Raw genomic sequence first — 16552 nt, forward strand, 5'->3', positions numbered from 1 at the left:
CCTTCCAGAAGTTAGCTGGGTTTGTTGTATTCTGCTGGAGATTGTCAGAGTAATATTGTGCTTTTGCATGCCTTTGCCTTGTGCACATGTTCCGCTGGCATCTGTAGTGATTGAGATCCTTGGTAGTGTTTCCACAAGGCATCCCTGAACTGGTAGAGTGCTATAAGGTCAGGTGTAACTCATGGAAGGTGAGCACCCCGTACCCTTATTCTGCGTAGTGGAGCATGGGTATCACAGAGTTTTAAGAACTCAAAACTGTTTCGTAGCAACTATAAAGGCCACTTCATCAGGGAATCCTGATGAAACCATTCCCTGACGAAGTGGCCTTTATAGTTGCTACAAAACTAGTTGGAATTATACTTTTATTGATCTACTAGTACCCTTCGTATTCTATCACTCTGCTGGTTGAGCTGACCCTGATCGGTGAGACTATCCCTCTACCAGCTACTCCTAAACGGAGCTTGGGACTTATCTACCTGGATTACGTGGAAGCCTAAAGGGAACCCTCCACTTCTAAAAGGGCCCAGCAGATGAAAGCACAGCCTGATATGACTGCAGATTCCTGACATTGGGTGATCCGCTGCAGCCTTCTCCTGTGTCCTGATACCTGAGTGGTAACAACTGTCATAGTTACAGTTACATGCCTGTTTTACCTTTATCTGATGTACGCAGAACCTTGAATTACTTTTTAATATAAATTGTTCATTCTTACTTCACCATGAGCGTTGTGCGCTGTTTCGTGTTTTGTTTTGTCTAGATTCAGGGTCTTGGACCACCCTATCACAGCAGCAGACGCTCCTTATTGGTAACCTAGTTACTTATACTCACTTGGGTATTAAGTGGTTAATGCACTTAATTTCAATTCACTCTGTTTATTCATTATAGTTGCGCACTTGTACTGTGTTTTTCTTTTAAGAACTCGGATTGGAAATAGTCGAGTGCAGAATCAGGGTCAGGAATTAAATCGATTCTGTGCCAAGGGCAGTTGGTAAGGTCAGCCAGAAACTGTTGTGGGTTAAAGTTTCTAAATGTTCTAGTGAGGAAAACTTTAGGGCTTGATTGGGGCGGTTTAATTTTCCTTACACAGTACACTATTGCATGGTCACTGAAAATATCAGGAAGGATGCCAGAGGATTGGATTCTGCTGGGATTTGAGGAGAGAATCCAGTCAAAGCAAGGAATGGTTGTGCGATTTCAGGTTTGTCCATGTGGGTTGGGAAATGAGTTGCGATAGGTTAAGCGATTTAATTTGTGTGTGGATTTTGTGGTTTTTAGGGTCAAGCCAATTGAAGTTGAAATCCCCAAGAACTAGCAGCTCACTCTTCTCATTCAGAGAGGAAATGGAGCCAAGAAACTGGGTGATATCAGTCAGGGATTTTAGAGGGGCGGTAGATGCCAGCGAGCAAGATGGGCTTAGAAAAGGGTAGGCAGATTCTGCCAACTAGGATTTCAAAAGAGGGTGGGCTTGGGGGGCAATTTAACAGTGTAAATTGTAGGGTGTCTGCAATATAAAAAAAACACCCCTCCTCCTCTCTTTGACCTATCCCTCCTAGAAATGGAGTATCCCAGAATGGCAATTATGCATAAGGCACCATGCTCTTAGTTCATCCAGTTTGGGCAGCAGACTCCGGATATTTATATGGGCGACTGTAGAGGGAGAGGGGGATTGGCCCAGTATTAAAGGGGTTGCACCTAATATGGCCACCCCCTGACCTCCCCAGGGAGACAAGGGGTTAACTGGACTGCGGTCCAGGAATATGGTTTACCCCTTGTTATATCATGAAAATGTATGTTCCCCTGTTCCCATGTTTTATTATAATGTCAGTGCCTGCACCACACACACACTGGGATCCATCCGGGAGGGCAAGGGTTAATAGTTGTATAGTGATTATAGCCCTTTGTTTAATTTTCCCGCCTTTTCAGGCACCATTTTGCAGGGTCCCATAGGCCGCCATTGGAGCTCCATTCATTTCAATGGTGGATCTAGCTGTTTTGGACCTGTTTCCCTCGAAGACCAGCAGGTGGTGTCCGAGAGGAGGAGCAGCGGTTTCCCATTGTAAGTCAATGGGCTCATTGACTTCAATGGAGATTTCTCGACGGCGCTTTCCAGGAACGAGTTGGCAGCCGTCAAAACCGCAAAACCGCAAAGCGGACACAATGTCTGAAAAAGAGCTTTGATCACTGATTAGTCAAGTTCAACGTCAACTGGCGTGGGAACCTTAGGTTCTAGGGCACCCAGAAATAAAATTATTTTTGCCCCTAGTTCCTAGGTCCCCCTTACTCGACCACCACTGGGTCCCAGAATCCAAGACCCCCGGAAAGGGTCGTGCTGGCAGAGCGGGTCGCGCCATAGGTTCCAATGGCGGCAGCAGAAGCAGCACGAGAAAACGGCTAAGTCCGAAACCCTACAAAGCATAAGTCCATATCTCCGGTACTGAAGGGTCCAGAGGGCCAGGGTTTGGGGTGCCTGTAGTGACTGCTCTGGCATGGCTGCAGAACCATCCTTGACCCTCTGTAACCAACCCGACGGAGTATGGACCACCATAAAGTTCGTGAGTTTTTTCCATAGACTTCAATGGCGGACGGTTCCCCTTGACCGGCTATGGCGGAGAAACCCCATAGGCTTCAACGGCGGTGATGCCCCGTTGAAAGTCTATGGCGACGGATTCCCATTGAAAGTCTATGGCGGCGGAGCCCGATGTTTTCAATGGGGATTTAGTGAAAAAAACGTGATTTAATTTACAGCGGAGAATTTTTTTATTAAAATATGAAATGGTTTAAGTAGTATTTGTGTATCTCCGGTTCTGAAGGTCGCAGCGGGCTGAAACTTGGATCATATGATGTCCCAGTTCCGGCATTAAGATCTGGAATGTTTGGACCCAACGGAACCGGATATTTTAATATGTTTGTGTTTTAACTTTAATATTGTATTCCAAAGCGGGGATAAAAACCCGCGAAGATTCCTTTACACAAAGGGATGCAAATGGTCAGGGGGGCGACCCAATGTCTAGGAACCAAGTGCTGATCAAAGGATTCTGTCACTCTCACTGTTTACCTGATGGCGGAGAAGCATCAAACTGGAGTGGTTTGTAAGTGTTATATCTTACACTTACAAACAAGGAAGATCCTGCCAGATACTTCATTTGGTAGACTGGCTGGCGTCCCTGATTTAAATGTGGGGCTACAGAAATGAGACCCTCAGAGTCCCAGTGCACATGGGCTAACTAGCTGGGGGCATGGGTTAAACTGTGTTCCCACGTTAGAGATTGGATACAGTAATTGTTCTCCAATAGTCTGTATTCAATGTTAAGAATAGGGTTACAAAGGTATATAAACTGTGGTCAACCCTATAGTCCTTGTCTTCTAATTACATCTGGATTGTTACCTGATTGCTGGAGAATTGCTATCTGATACTTCTTCAACCCCCAACCCTAGGTAACTGTTACCTTCTTGCCTGTTAATTGTACTATATTGCTGTGTTCACCTATTTAAGGAATAAATATACTTTATTATATCTAAGCCTCATTCAGTTCAACCCAGTTATTTGGTGTATATTATATCTTGCCATAAGTTACCGCGACAGCGACAGATAGCCCTTTTTGGAATTTGAAGGGGGTATTCTCAGGGGTATGGGACAGAGTTGTAATGGGAGGGCCTGGGTTAGGTTCAATATCACCTGCTAAAGACAGTAATAGTATGAGTAGAAATTTGAGTAGTTGTTTGCAAGTTGTTACTTTATGATGTTTGCCATTTGAGTGAGCAGTGGTTGGTGTGCTGGTTTTCAGGGTTCTCCACCAACATTCAGTAGATGGTGCAAGGCTTTTGAGTAATCCAGGGTGTATGGTAATGTCGGGCGTGGGCCAGGAGGGGGGAGTTTGTAGTGGATAGAGAGAATAACATTTCAATGAGGCCACGAGAAAGAACAAAGTGGAGGTAAAAAGCAGGTTCATTATGCCAGAGGTAGGTAATGCTGCATGGAGCTGTTGTGAGCCAAGTGTGTGTGTGTGTAGACTAAACAGCAAGGGTGTGCCTTTACCTTGTCAAATGTTTTTCTGCAATGCTATGCTTGGGTCTATGCAGTGGGCTGAGTTAGTAGTAGTGCAGGAGGTAGTTGTGTGCAGTCAGTGTTGGGAGAGGTTGTAGTGAAATAAGTTGTAAAGGGGCGGGGGGTTAAATTGTGCAGGCAAACAGCAGGGATCATAGTGTGGTCATAAGCTCACCGTTTGTTGGCTTGTGTAGAAGAGTTTGCAGAAGGAAGCAGTCCCAAGTCTCCTCTAGTCAAACTATAGTCTCACTATATATTCTCACTTAAAAGCTCACTTTAGTTCTTAGAGGTCAAGAGATTTCAAATGAGACCACACTCTAAATGTGCGCGATACAAATATACTTTTTTTTGTTTCAATTTTTTTATTGTTTTTTGAGAGTGACATCAAATAGCAGTTTTCAACATACATCTGTTACAACTTCACAGTGTATAAAAAGACAAAAATAATAAACATTATATTACAACATAAATAGTACTCTTGTTGTCTTCTTTATCCTATAAACTAATTTACATCCGTTGAATTCTACAAAACATTTGTTGTATATCTTTTGAAATTTTAACAACCTATTTAGGAAGCAGCCGCTTCCGGGCATCTCTCTCGGAAGAAATCAAGGATAGAAGAGAAAAAAGCAAGAAAGAAGAGGGAGGGGGAGTGGGTGGGGGAGGGGAATTGAGAGGAGGGGGGGGGGGGCCTGTTAACTCCAGTCTTATATGATCCCTATGTTTTATTGTTAATTGTCTGGCCATACTGACCAAACCTTATGGAACTTATCAACCCTTTGACCCAGCTGCGCCGAGAGGAGTTCCATTAGTCTTATTTCCCTGACACGTCTCAGTACTGTCTGCTTGGAGGGGGCGTTAATTTTTTCCATGCCGCGGCTACCGAGCATCGAGCTGCAGTGAGGACGTGGCTTATTATTTTGTTCTCTTGGGGTTGTAGGTCCTCTATTGGTTTAGCCAGCACCAGGACCAGTGGGTCCACCATCATCTCTACCCCCAGGAGCTCTCGTATCATTGTTTGTATCATGATCCAGATCCCCTGAATTTTTGGACAATTCCACTAGATATGAGCCATGTCTCCTTTTTGCCCACATCCTCTCCAACACAAATCTGAGGACCCGGGGAAGATCTGGCTCAACCAATTTGGGGTTAGGTACCAATGGAACATAATTTTGTATATGTTTTCTTTTATAGTTGTGCAGATTGATGTTTTAGAGGCCGCTTCCCAGATATCCTCCCAGTCGTCTCTATCTAATTCTAGATTTAAGTCCTCTGCCCATTTTAGCATGTAGCTGGGCTTAGATTGTGCCGCAGTTGACGCCAGGCCCAGATATACCTCAGAAATCAGACCTTTGCAATAATAGCCTCTTCTGCATAATCTCTCAAATTTTGTCATAGCAGCAAACACTGAGTCTTTTGAAACTGTTTGTAGGTAATGTCGAATTTGTAAATAACCAAACACCGGTAAATTTGTAATTTTATGCTTTTTCTCCAACTTTGGGAGTGCAAGAATCTTATTTTTGGATACATAGTCATCAGCCATTGCCAACCTCAGCTCTTTATATTTACTAAGTTCCTTTGGGAGGCAGCCTGGGATAAACTCAGGATTGCTAAATATGGGGGTCATTAGAGTGGGGGACGATGTCAAATGATATTTCTCCTTATTTCTTGACCATATCCTCCATGTACACCTCATTGCTCCCAGTTTTAATTTATCTGCTAGGCTCTCCCTCCCTCCCCTGGTCCAAAGGGTTGCCGGCAGAGAAATGGGTCCTGCATAGGTAGACTTAATCCCCAGCCAGCAACTTGTAGTTGGGTCGTTGTTCCACATTATTACTTGTTTTAGTTGGGCCGCCAGATAGTATTTAGTGATATCCAGGACACCCAGACCTCCGCAATCTTTTGGAGCTAGCAAAATTGTTCTAGCAACCCTTGGTCTTTTGTTTTTCCAGATGAATTGGAAAATTCTATTCTGGATATTTTTTAAGTTCTGCTAGTGGGATGACTATTGGTAGCGTCTGGAAATAATATAGGAGTCTTGGCAGGATATTCATTTTAATTGTGGCTATTCTTCCTATCCAAGAGATCTGATATTCGTTCCAGCTCTGAAGGTCTTTTCTAATCTTTTCAAAGAGAGGGGGATAATTATGTTGGTATAGGGTCTTAAAAGAGCTCGTTATCTGTATTCCCAGATATTTAATTTTTATTGCGCTCCATTTATAATTAAAGTTTGCCTGTAACAGCTTAACTTCTGATACTGTTAATGAAAGATTCAGAGCCTCCGACTTGTCCGTGTTAATTTTATATCCCGAAATGTTACTAAATTGGTCTAATTGGGATTGTAAGTTTGGGAGGGACGTCAGTGGATTGGACAGGGTTAGGATAATGTCATCGGCAAACAGGGATATTTTGTAATTTGTCTCTCCAATTTCGATACCTTCGATACCTTTGATATTCTTTTCGTCCCACAAATATACTTTTAATAATATCAAAAACCTAATAGTTCTGAAAATAAAATACAATACAAAAATATGAAATTTTGATTGGTATAAGTGATATGGGGAATGGCAACACTGTGTTCTTCTGGTGTCTGTGATATTTGCTGGCTGGGCAAGAGGAAAGAGATGTCAAATAAGCCACAGATCCCCTGGGGAGACTTCGTGCACCCTGTTTTCAACCCTCACAGAATGAAGATGTATTCAGTTGTGTGTTAGGCAAGTCTCGTGAGTAGCCTTTCACCTAGAGCCTACACAGCTCTTAGCACATGAATCTCACTTGCTGTCTCACTTCCCCCTCCACTGCTCGGCCAGAGTGTTGTTGGACTGCAAGTGAGTCGCAGTACCCTCAAGATCCCGGCAACAACTACATATTAAAGCTAGTAGCGGCAAAGTGAAGAGGTAAAGCACCCATATCTGCACTATCAGCAGAGACAGGGAATCATGCGCTAAGAGCTGTGTAGGCTCTAGGTGAAAGGCTACTCATCAGTGTTGCCTAACACAAACTTGCTGTGCGCATCATTCAGGTAGAAACATATAAAACAACCATAACATCATTTTATAACTTTTTATAAAAATTGATGAATGGAAGTCCCCCTAAAATAGTGTATTAAACAGGATAGGAATAATTGGGCTTTCATTCAAACCACCGGGGACAGGGAAACACTCATTTATTGTAGCACCCTACTTAGTGTGCGTGTAGTGACTCAGTGTAAATGAGCTGAGGATGTGCAGCTCCGGACTTCTAAGGCATCCTGCTGGCTTGATGCCACAATGTCTGTAAAAGTCCGGATTTGAAAGGGCTCAGTGTCCCTAAGGTGTTAGGTGGGGAAGGGTTCCCCAAGTACCCCATCTTAGTGTAAAGTCCCGGCAGTTTGGCAACTGATGGCCAGCCCAGACTTACTGTCGCCAGGTAGAGGGGCTGAGTCTCATATGCTAAGAAGCAACGGTGCTACTTTCGCGCATGCCCTTAGCAGAATGAAAAGCCCCCTGTCACGGTAGACCAGATCTTTTAACACCAAAATACCCGGATCCTTTAAGCAAAGCAAGAGATAAAATAAATTGTGATTTATTTACAGAATAAACATACACAGCTTAGTTTACACAAAAACAATGAAAATACACTTACTGGGACGTGGGCAAAACGAAATCTTCTATTCCCAAAACGAAATCTTTAGAAATACTCTCTAGGCACAATATCCCAGTTGTGCGCAAACAGAGCCGAAAACAGTCTTTGGATAGGGGCGCCTCTCGCAACCACTGTTTCTCCTCCGCAGCTGCTTACTTCATTCTACCGCCATAGAATTGGTTCTGGATTCCTTAGTTCTTACGAACTCTTGACTTGGGTTACGATGTTGCAAAATTTAAAATCCAGGTTAGATGAATCTGACTCCTGATCGGCTGCAGGGATTCTTATGCAGTAAAAATCCCTATCTGTATCCTCTGCAGCCACTGAGTTCCATATGCATTGCTCATCTCGCAGGGACTTCCTGCTATACACTTCTAAAGTACAGTAATTACAACTTAAGTGTTTCCCTCTGTTCCGTCCGGCTGAATGAAAATCCCCTTGCGCCTATAAGGTTGGAACAATTAAAATAGGGTGACTTTCATTCATCAATTTTTATTTAACTTTATAAAAATTGCGTTATAAACATTTTTATTATTTTACCGAACTAGCGCTCACAGCAAATCTCAGAGCGCTAGGACCTTCCTAGCAGAGGTGCGCTGTGCTGTTTGCTGCTGGGTTTTAAAACCCTTTTGCCTTTGCGCGGTTACAGGGAAACACTGCTACAGCAATACACTTCATAGTTGGAAATACATTATTCTCGCCACCTTATACCTGGTGGGAGACACACAGACATTTTTATTACAATCACAGTGTTAATGCCATTACTGGGTTGCAGAGCTGACAATCTACATTTCCCCAATAAGGCTCAGGGGCACCCACCTGGGCATAATACCTTTATTTACTGGCCTGGGAACCCCTTCACCATCACACCTCCCCACCTCAAAGTGTAGAGACTGTTACAACCGCCTCGTCCGGTGGTTTAACGGGTCCGGTGGTTTAACTCTTGAGGTTAAATGTGCAACAGGACTGTCCTTGCGGGATAGTCCGCCCGCATTGCTATGCTCGCTGCCTTTCTTATGCCGGATAGTAAAGTCCAACTCTTGCAGAGCAGGACTCCAGCGCAGCAGCTTGACATTTTCCCCGGCCACCCGTTGTAACCAACTCAGGGGGTTATGGTCTGTGATTACGGTGAATGGGCGACCGTACAGATAGGGCTGCAGCTTGCGAAGTGCCCATACGATCGCCAAATACTCCTGTTCAATAGTGGCATAAGCCACTTCCCTGAGCAGCAGTTTGCCGCTCAGGTACACCACAGGATGCTTTCCTCCCTCCTCCCCCACTTGGCCGAGCACAGCACCGATACCAAAGTCAGAGGTATCAGTCTGCACCAAAAACTTTTTAGAGTAGTCTGGTGCAGCTAAGATAGAAGCACTTACCAGGGCGGTCTTTAATGCCTGAAATGCACTTTCACAGGCGGGAGACCAGACAACCAGAACTGAGAGTCGCTTCTGTGTCTCATCTGTCAGGGGTTTGGCCACCGTATTGTACTGCGGGACAAACTTCCTATAATAGCCAGCGGTGCCTAGGAAAGCCATAACCTGCTTCTTAGTCTTGGGGACGAGTCACTGCACTATTGCCTCAACCTTAGCCGGTTCAGGCTTCAGATGCCCTCCACCCACCCTGTGCCCTCCACCCACCCTGTGCCCTAGGTACAACACCTCAGCCATTCCTACTAATCACTTAGTGGGTTTCAAAGTAAGCCTAATTCTGGCTAGCACCGCTGCTACATGCACTAGATGTGATTCCCATGAATTACTAAAGACAGGAATATCATCCAGGTATGCCCTTGCATAACGCTGCATCCCTTCTAGCAACCGATTGACCAGTCGTTGGAAGGTAGCCGGGGCATTCTTCATCCCGAATGGCATCACTAAGAACTCATAGAGGCCACTCGGGGTAATGAATGCCGACTTGTCCCTAGCCTCCTGGGTCAAGGGAATCTGCCAGTAACTTTTACTGAGATCCATGGTGGTCAAATATTTTGCCCCCGCGAGCTCGTCTAGTAACTCGTCCATGCGGGGCATGGGGTAGGCATCTGACACCGTCCCTGCGTTGAGCTGTCGGTAGTCCACACAGAACCGAGTGGTCCCATCCTTCTTAGGTACGAGGACTAACGGACAAGCCCAAGGGCTCTAAGATGGTACAATTACCCCTAGGGCCAGCATCTCTTCTACCTCCCTCTCTATACTGCCCTTCACCTCTGCAGATACCCGGTAGGCATGCTTATGCAGAGGACGAAGTTCTCCTGTGAGCACAGGATGATCTGTAATATGCGTTCTGCCCGGCTTGTCCGAGAACAGAACCCTATACTAATCTAACATATTCCTAGCCTCTGCTCTCTGCTGCCTACTCAACTGGGACCCTATCTCTTCCTGCTCCACTGTACCCCTCTGTCTAGCCTCCACTAGGAGGTCCGGCAGAGCATTGCTTGCCGGGTCCCCCATCGGTTGGCTACAGATGGCCATCACTGATGCCTCAGTTGGTGCAAAGTACTCCTTGAGCATGTTAATATGATATATCCTAGTTCTACCTGTCTCCCATCTAACTGTACAACATAGTTACATTCATTCATCTTTCTGAGAACCGTGTACGGTCCCGACCAGGCAGCCATTAATTTGTTCTCCTGAGTGGGCTTCAGAACAAGTCCTTACTGTCCTGAGATGAATGATCTACTACGGGCATTCTGATCATACCAAGTCTTCTGCTTGGTTTGAGCATCCCTGAGGTTGTCCTGTGCCAACCTCATGAGCATCTCTAACTGATCTGTGAGATTTACCACGCACTGAAGTACAGAGGCATCAGTATTGATAGTCTCCCCTTCCCACCTCTCACGGAATAGTTCGAGAGGTCCCCGTACCCTGCGCCCATATTGCAGCTCGAAGGGAGAGAAGCCGGTAGATTCTTACGGTACCTCTCGGTATGCAAACAGCAAGTGCTGCAGGTGAATCTCCCAGTCTTTCCCCTCCGCTTCTATAAACGCATGAAGCATCTGCTTCAGGGTACCATTGAACCTCTCACATAGTCTGTAGGTTTGGGGGTGATAAGGGGTCATGCGCTACAGCGCTACAGCCTCAAGGTACTGGGTGGCAAAATCCACCACCATGAGGATGTAGCGCTTTCCTGACCAGCTCGGAACCATGAGGGGACCCACTAAATCTATAGCTACCCTCTGGAATTGGTCTCCGATCAACGGTAACGGGTTCAGGGATGCCTTCACATGATCATCCGCCTTATCTGCTCGCTGGCAGGCATCGCAGGAGCGACAGAATTCTGCCACTGCCTCCGTTTGAGGTTGAAGCAAATACTAAGTGGTTTTATTTCTTCACCGCAAACTTAAACATTTGGGCATAACGTCCCTTTAAGGCAACACAAAACATAGGAAAATAACATCTACTCCACATTGGGAGAACTTACTCACACTCCAAGTTCTATCTATCAGGCTGGCTGGCTATGTCCAGTTACCAAACCTTTAACACAAACCCCTACAGTCAGTAAAAACATTCACAGTTCTGTGGTTTAGAGAAAGTTGTGAATCCATCTGCATAGCAGTTTGTCTAGAATAGCTCTGTAGAATGAGACAGCCACCTGCCTGCAAGCACTGGCTTCCTTATATCTCATGCTGGTTGTCAGGTGTGTCTGCTTAGTTCCTGATTGCCCAGCTATTCTTCCTGCGTTAACCTTCTGAGTGCTGGATGAAGGACTCAGATATGTTTCCCAAGCATAACTAGCAGCACCTGACTCCACCCTGCCACATACCTCCCCTGATTGTGTGTGGCTAGGGCCCCACACGACTGAAGCCTGACCCTCCACTCCTTCTCTTGACAAAAAAATCAGCATTTCCATGTTCCTTGCCAGGCCTATGCTGTATATCAAAAGAGAAGGGCTGGAGGGCCATGTACCATCAGGTCAACCTCGAGTTTGTGTCCTTCATGGTATTCAACCATTTCAAGGGTGAGTGGTCAGTGACCAGGGTGAAGTGTACTCCGGTGACATAATGCCTCAAGGCCTCGATTGCCCATTTTACAGCGACGCACTCCTTCTCAATGACAGAATTCCTCACTTCCCTTGTGAACAGCTTTTGGCTGATTAACAATATGGGGTGTTCAACACCATCAAATTGTTGGGACAGAACTGCTCCCAGTCCTACCTCAGAGGCATCTGCCTGAATTATGGTCTCTTTAAAATTTGGGCTCCGAAGAGCGGGGCCCTCTGACAGGCACTTCTTTAAGATGTCAAAGGCGTTTTGGCACTCCCAAGACCATCTAACTTGGGTCGGGCACTCTTTTTTTGTTAAATCTGTTAGGGGTGCTGTAATTTCTGAGAAATTGGGTATAAACCGCCTGTAATAGCCTGCTAACCCCAAAAGGGAGCGGACCTGCGTCTTTGTCTGTGGGGTTGGAACATCCTTTATGGTCAGCCACCTTGCTGGCAAGTGGCCTTACTATCCCTCCCCCAACGGCATAGCCCAAGTACTTTGTAGTGGATTTACCCAGGGCACATTTTTTGCGGATTGGCAGTGAGCCCTGCTTCTCTTAAGGACGTTAGGACTGCCCTTAACCTTTTTATATGGGACTGCCAGTGCCTACTGTAGATGACTATGTCATCCAAGTAGGCAGCGGCATATGCCCTATGGGGTTGTTGCACTTTGTTCATTAATCTTTGGAACGTGGCTGGAGCCCCATGCAACCCAAACGGCATAGTGACAAATTGGTATAAACTGAGAGGGGTGACGAAGGCAGTTTGCATTTGTATTCTTCCGCTAAAGGTATCTGCCAATATCCTTTCGTGAAGTCTAGGGTGGAGATATGCTCCGCTTTACCAAGGGAGTCAAGCAATTCATCCACCCTAGGCATCGGGTATGGACACGGCATTTACCTTTAGGAGGTTCACGCAAAACCTCACCTTCCCATCTGGTTTAGGGACCAACACGATAGGGCTACACCATTCGCTGTGGGACTCCTCGATCACGCCCAATTCCAACATGTCTATTATCTCCCTCTCTACCAGGTCTTTTCGGCCCTCTGGCAATCTATAGGGACGGGACCGTACTTTTATGCCAGGTTCTGTCTCAATCCTATGGGACACTAAATCAGTCTGCCCTGGCAGCTCAGAAAAAACATCTGGAAACTGGTCACATACATCTAGTAGGTCTGACCTTTGTTCCGTTGTTAACTGCTCTCCCATGGGAACCTGATGGTCAGTGTACGTACTACCCTTTGAAGGGTGTGGATCCAAATGCGTCTCTTTCCCGAGGGTAGATGAATAGCCATCTCATCGTTTTCCAGGAGGTTTACGTGGTAGATTTGTTTACCCTTCCTGGACCCTGGTTGAGAGATCTCATAGTTCACCTCCCCGGTGCGGCGGAGAAATTGGAAAGGACCCTGCCACTTTGCAAGGAGTTTACTCTCTGATGTCGGTAGTAGTAGCATCACTTGGTCCCCAGGTTGGAAGACCCTCAAGCGGGCATTTTGGTTGTACTGCCTCTCTTGACGTTCTTGAGCAGATTTGAGGTTTTCCTTAGCAAACCGACCTATCATGTCTAGGCGGTTTCTAAGTTCTATGACATACTGAAGGGTATTCTTGGAGGGAGAAAGCTTTTCCTCCCAGGATTCCTTCAGTAGGTTGAGAATACCCCGAGGTTGGCGTCCATATAGGAGCTCAAACGGGGAGAAGCCTGTGGATGATTGGGGAACTTCTCGTACCGCAAACAATAGGAAAGAGAGAAGTTCATCCCAAGCTCGCTTTTCAGTGTCCACAAACTTCCTAAGCATGGTTTTTAACGTACGGTAAAACCTCTCTACCAATCCATCAGTCTGAGGATGGAAGACTGAGGTCCGGACGGATTTAACCTCCAATAACTTCAGGACATCCTGCATTAACTTTGCCATGAAATTTGTTCCCTGGTCAGTTAACATTACCTGGGGAGTCCTACCCGAGAGAACAGCTCTAACAGCCTGTGAGCAACCTGTTTAGCAGTGGCTGATCTCAGAGGGAAGGCCTCAGAATATGATGGACGCGTCCACGGTGCTGTTGCGTGCGCTTGGACCGGAGCTGTGCTTGGGGAGACAGTAAAATTCGTTTTTCTGGCGCGATTGGCTTTATGTTTGTTAAATAAATCATGACACGGTGTAATATGTCACGTGTTGTTGTTCATCTGAGGTTGTATTTACCTAATTTTAAGACCTGCTAAGGAACAGACGATTGTTATGTCCTGATATGTAAAACCATAGAATTCAAAGAGGGTGTACTTTCTTTTTCACACAACTGTATTACATGTTGTATATTACATATTGTGTATCACAATTTATAAACGATCTGATTCTTTAGATTCTCTGTGTGATCATGAAAGAGCCACATCTTGTTCGCATAAGTACAAATCTTGCAATTACAACACGCAAAAAAACCCACATGTTTATTGTCAAGTCTTATCCCAATCTTTCAGACAACTGGGAAAAATCTGGCTCACCACTGTAGGTGCTTTGGAGAAGACTACCTTTGGTTCGCCGGTCATGTTATGCTTCAATTGTGGATCAAGTGTAATTATGTCCCGATGTTTCTTTAAAATGTTTGCCAAGATTGTTTACTATATTTTATGTGATCCTCTCTCACCTCCGCCCCTTCATCCTCTCACACCTCCTCCCCTTCATCCTCTCACACCTCCTCCCCTTCATCCTCTCACACCTCCTCCCCTTCATCCTCTCACACCTCCTCCCCTTCATCCTCTCTCACCTCCTCCCCTTCATCCTCTCTCACCTCCTCCCCTTCATCCTCTCTCACCTCTTCCCCTTCATCCTCTCTCACCTCCTCCCCTTCATCCTCTCTCACCTCCTCCCCTTCATCCTCTCTCACCTCCTCCCCTTCATCCTCTCACACCTCCTCCCCTTCATCCTCTCACACCTCCTCCCCTTCATCCTCTCTCACCTCCTCCCCTCCATCCTCTCTCACCTCCTCCCCTCCATCCTCTCACCTCCTCCCCTTCATCCTCTCACACCTCCTCCCCTTCATCCTCTCACACCTCCTCCCCTTCATCCTCTCACACCTCCTCCCCTTCATCCTCTCACACCTCCTCCCCTTCATCCTCTCACACCTCCTCCCCTTCATCCTCTCACACCTCCTCCCCTTCATCCTCTCACACCTCCTCCCCTTCATCCTCTCACACCTCCTCCCCTTCAATCTCTCACACCTCCTCCCCTTCAATCTCTCACAAAAACCCCCATTCATCCTCACACACCTCCCACCCCTTCATCCACTAACCCCCCGTTAAAATGTCTTACCTGGCTGTGGATGTCACCTGGCACCGGACGTTGTCACCGGCCCTGCACTCACTTTCGGGTCCGACTGCTGCCGCAGCCAGCGCACTCTCCTCTGGTCCCAAGAGTCCAGCAGCCGCCATCACCCTCACCCCTCCACATGCTTCCTCCACTGCTCCAAGTCCCGCTGCCACCACCATCACCTCTTCGCCGCCGCCTCCCCGAAATGTGCTGCCCTAGGTTGTCTAGTGGTTGCACCGGCCCTGTACACACACACTGATACACTAAGCAGACTGGCTCAGATACACACATAGCAGACTAACTCAGATACACATACACACTGATACACACAGCAGACTGACTCAGATACACAGAGTCCACACTAATACACACAGAGCAGAATGACTGACAACCTGAACACCTGACTAACATAACCAAAAAACAGTGAACATACAACTTAGCCCTTAAGTTAAGGACAGCATCACATAACTCTTATACCTCATCGACTCTCACCTGCCAACTATTTTTTATAACATCCTTTCCTAAACCTAACCGTGCTGCCTCCAACACAGCTCCAATCCTAAAGAGTGAGAGTTGATTCTCACCCCCCTAAATCCAGCCCCTCCAAACACCAATCCAATACCCCTATAAAATGAAACATGGATATAGGAGAACCGTCCTGATGCACCATGAATAGACCTGCACTTTAGGCCTCAACTTCACTCCCCACTTACCCTTACCTCTCTGATCTGTCTTAGACCTCCTGATCAGGAAACTAACCTGGCCAGACCCCATCAGGACATCTTCCCCACTCCAATCCCATGCACCCCTCTTTGATGCTGCCACCAGCTCACTTACCTGTGTGGTTCCAATGAAAACCCAAAGAAAATGCCAAACTAAATAAGCAGGCTTCAAAATCAGAGAAACAACCACCCTGGTCCTGATCGCCAAGCCCTCCAAAATACCTGGAATAACCGTATCACGACCGTAACACCTACCTCTTTCAACCCATCACCATCTTGTGAACTAGAAACGCCTGCGTCACATCCATACACATGCAACTAAAACAAGTGAACCCTGCTGATGTGTGCGTCATACTGGTACCTGACAAACCCTCTCTCTTACTCAATAAAAAATTGATCAACCCTTCTCTAAAAGGGAGGCCATTTACTCCCCCCTCTCTCCCATCACAGAACCTGCTCCAATCCTCCCAGGCTCCAACATAACCAGCCCACATACCTGGAGCCTCTGAATTCTTCATCAAAGACATTACTCTGTCAACGCCAGATGCCATAGTTCCATCGGGCAGTCTTGGTCTCCTGAAAGCGATTCAACGCATCAGCCACACCGTTCTGTAACCCCAGAACATGCCTTGCCCGAAACCAGATATTCCTCTCCCAAGCACTGCAGCACAAAAGACTCTTCCAAACCTAACCCTTGGCAGGGAAGTCTCCGAAATACCATTGGCTGCCGCAACCATCCCCCCTATTATCCAACCTAAATATTATTTACCCATTAGCCAAGGATACCTTACACAATTCCATCGCCACCAATAGTGGAAAGAAATTGAAAAGAATGGAAGGATACCCAACAGAATACAACATTCTGCTGACTGCCGCCTGACCTGTGCCTG

The sequence above is a fragment of the Ascaphus truei genome, chromosome 20 (genome assembly GCF_040206685.1).
Source record: "Ascaphus truei isolate aAscTru1 chromosome 20, aAscTru1.hap1, whole genome shotgun sequence".
Classification (NCBI taxonomy): domain Eukaryota; kingdom Metazoa; phylum Chordata; class Amphibia; order Anura; family Ascaphidae; genus Ascaphus; species Ascaphus truei.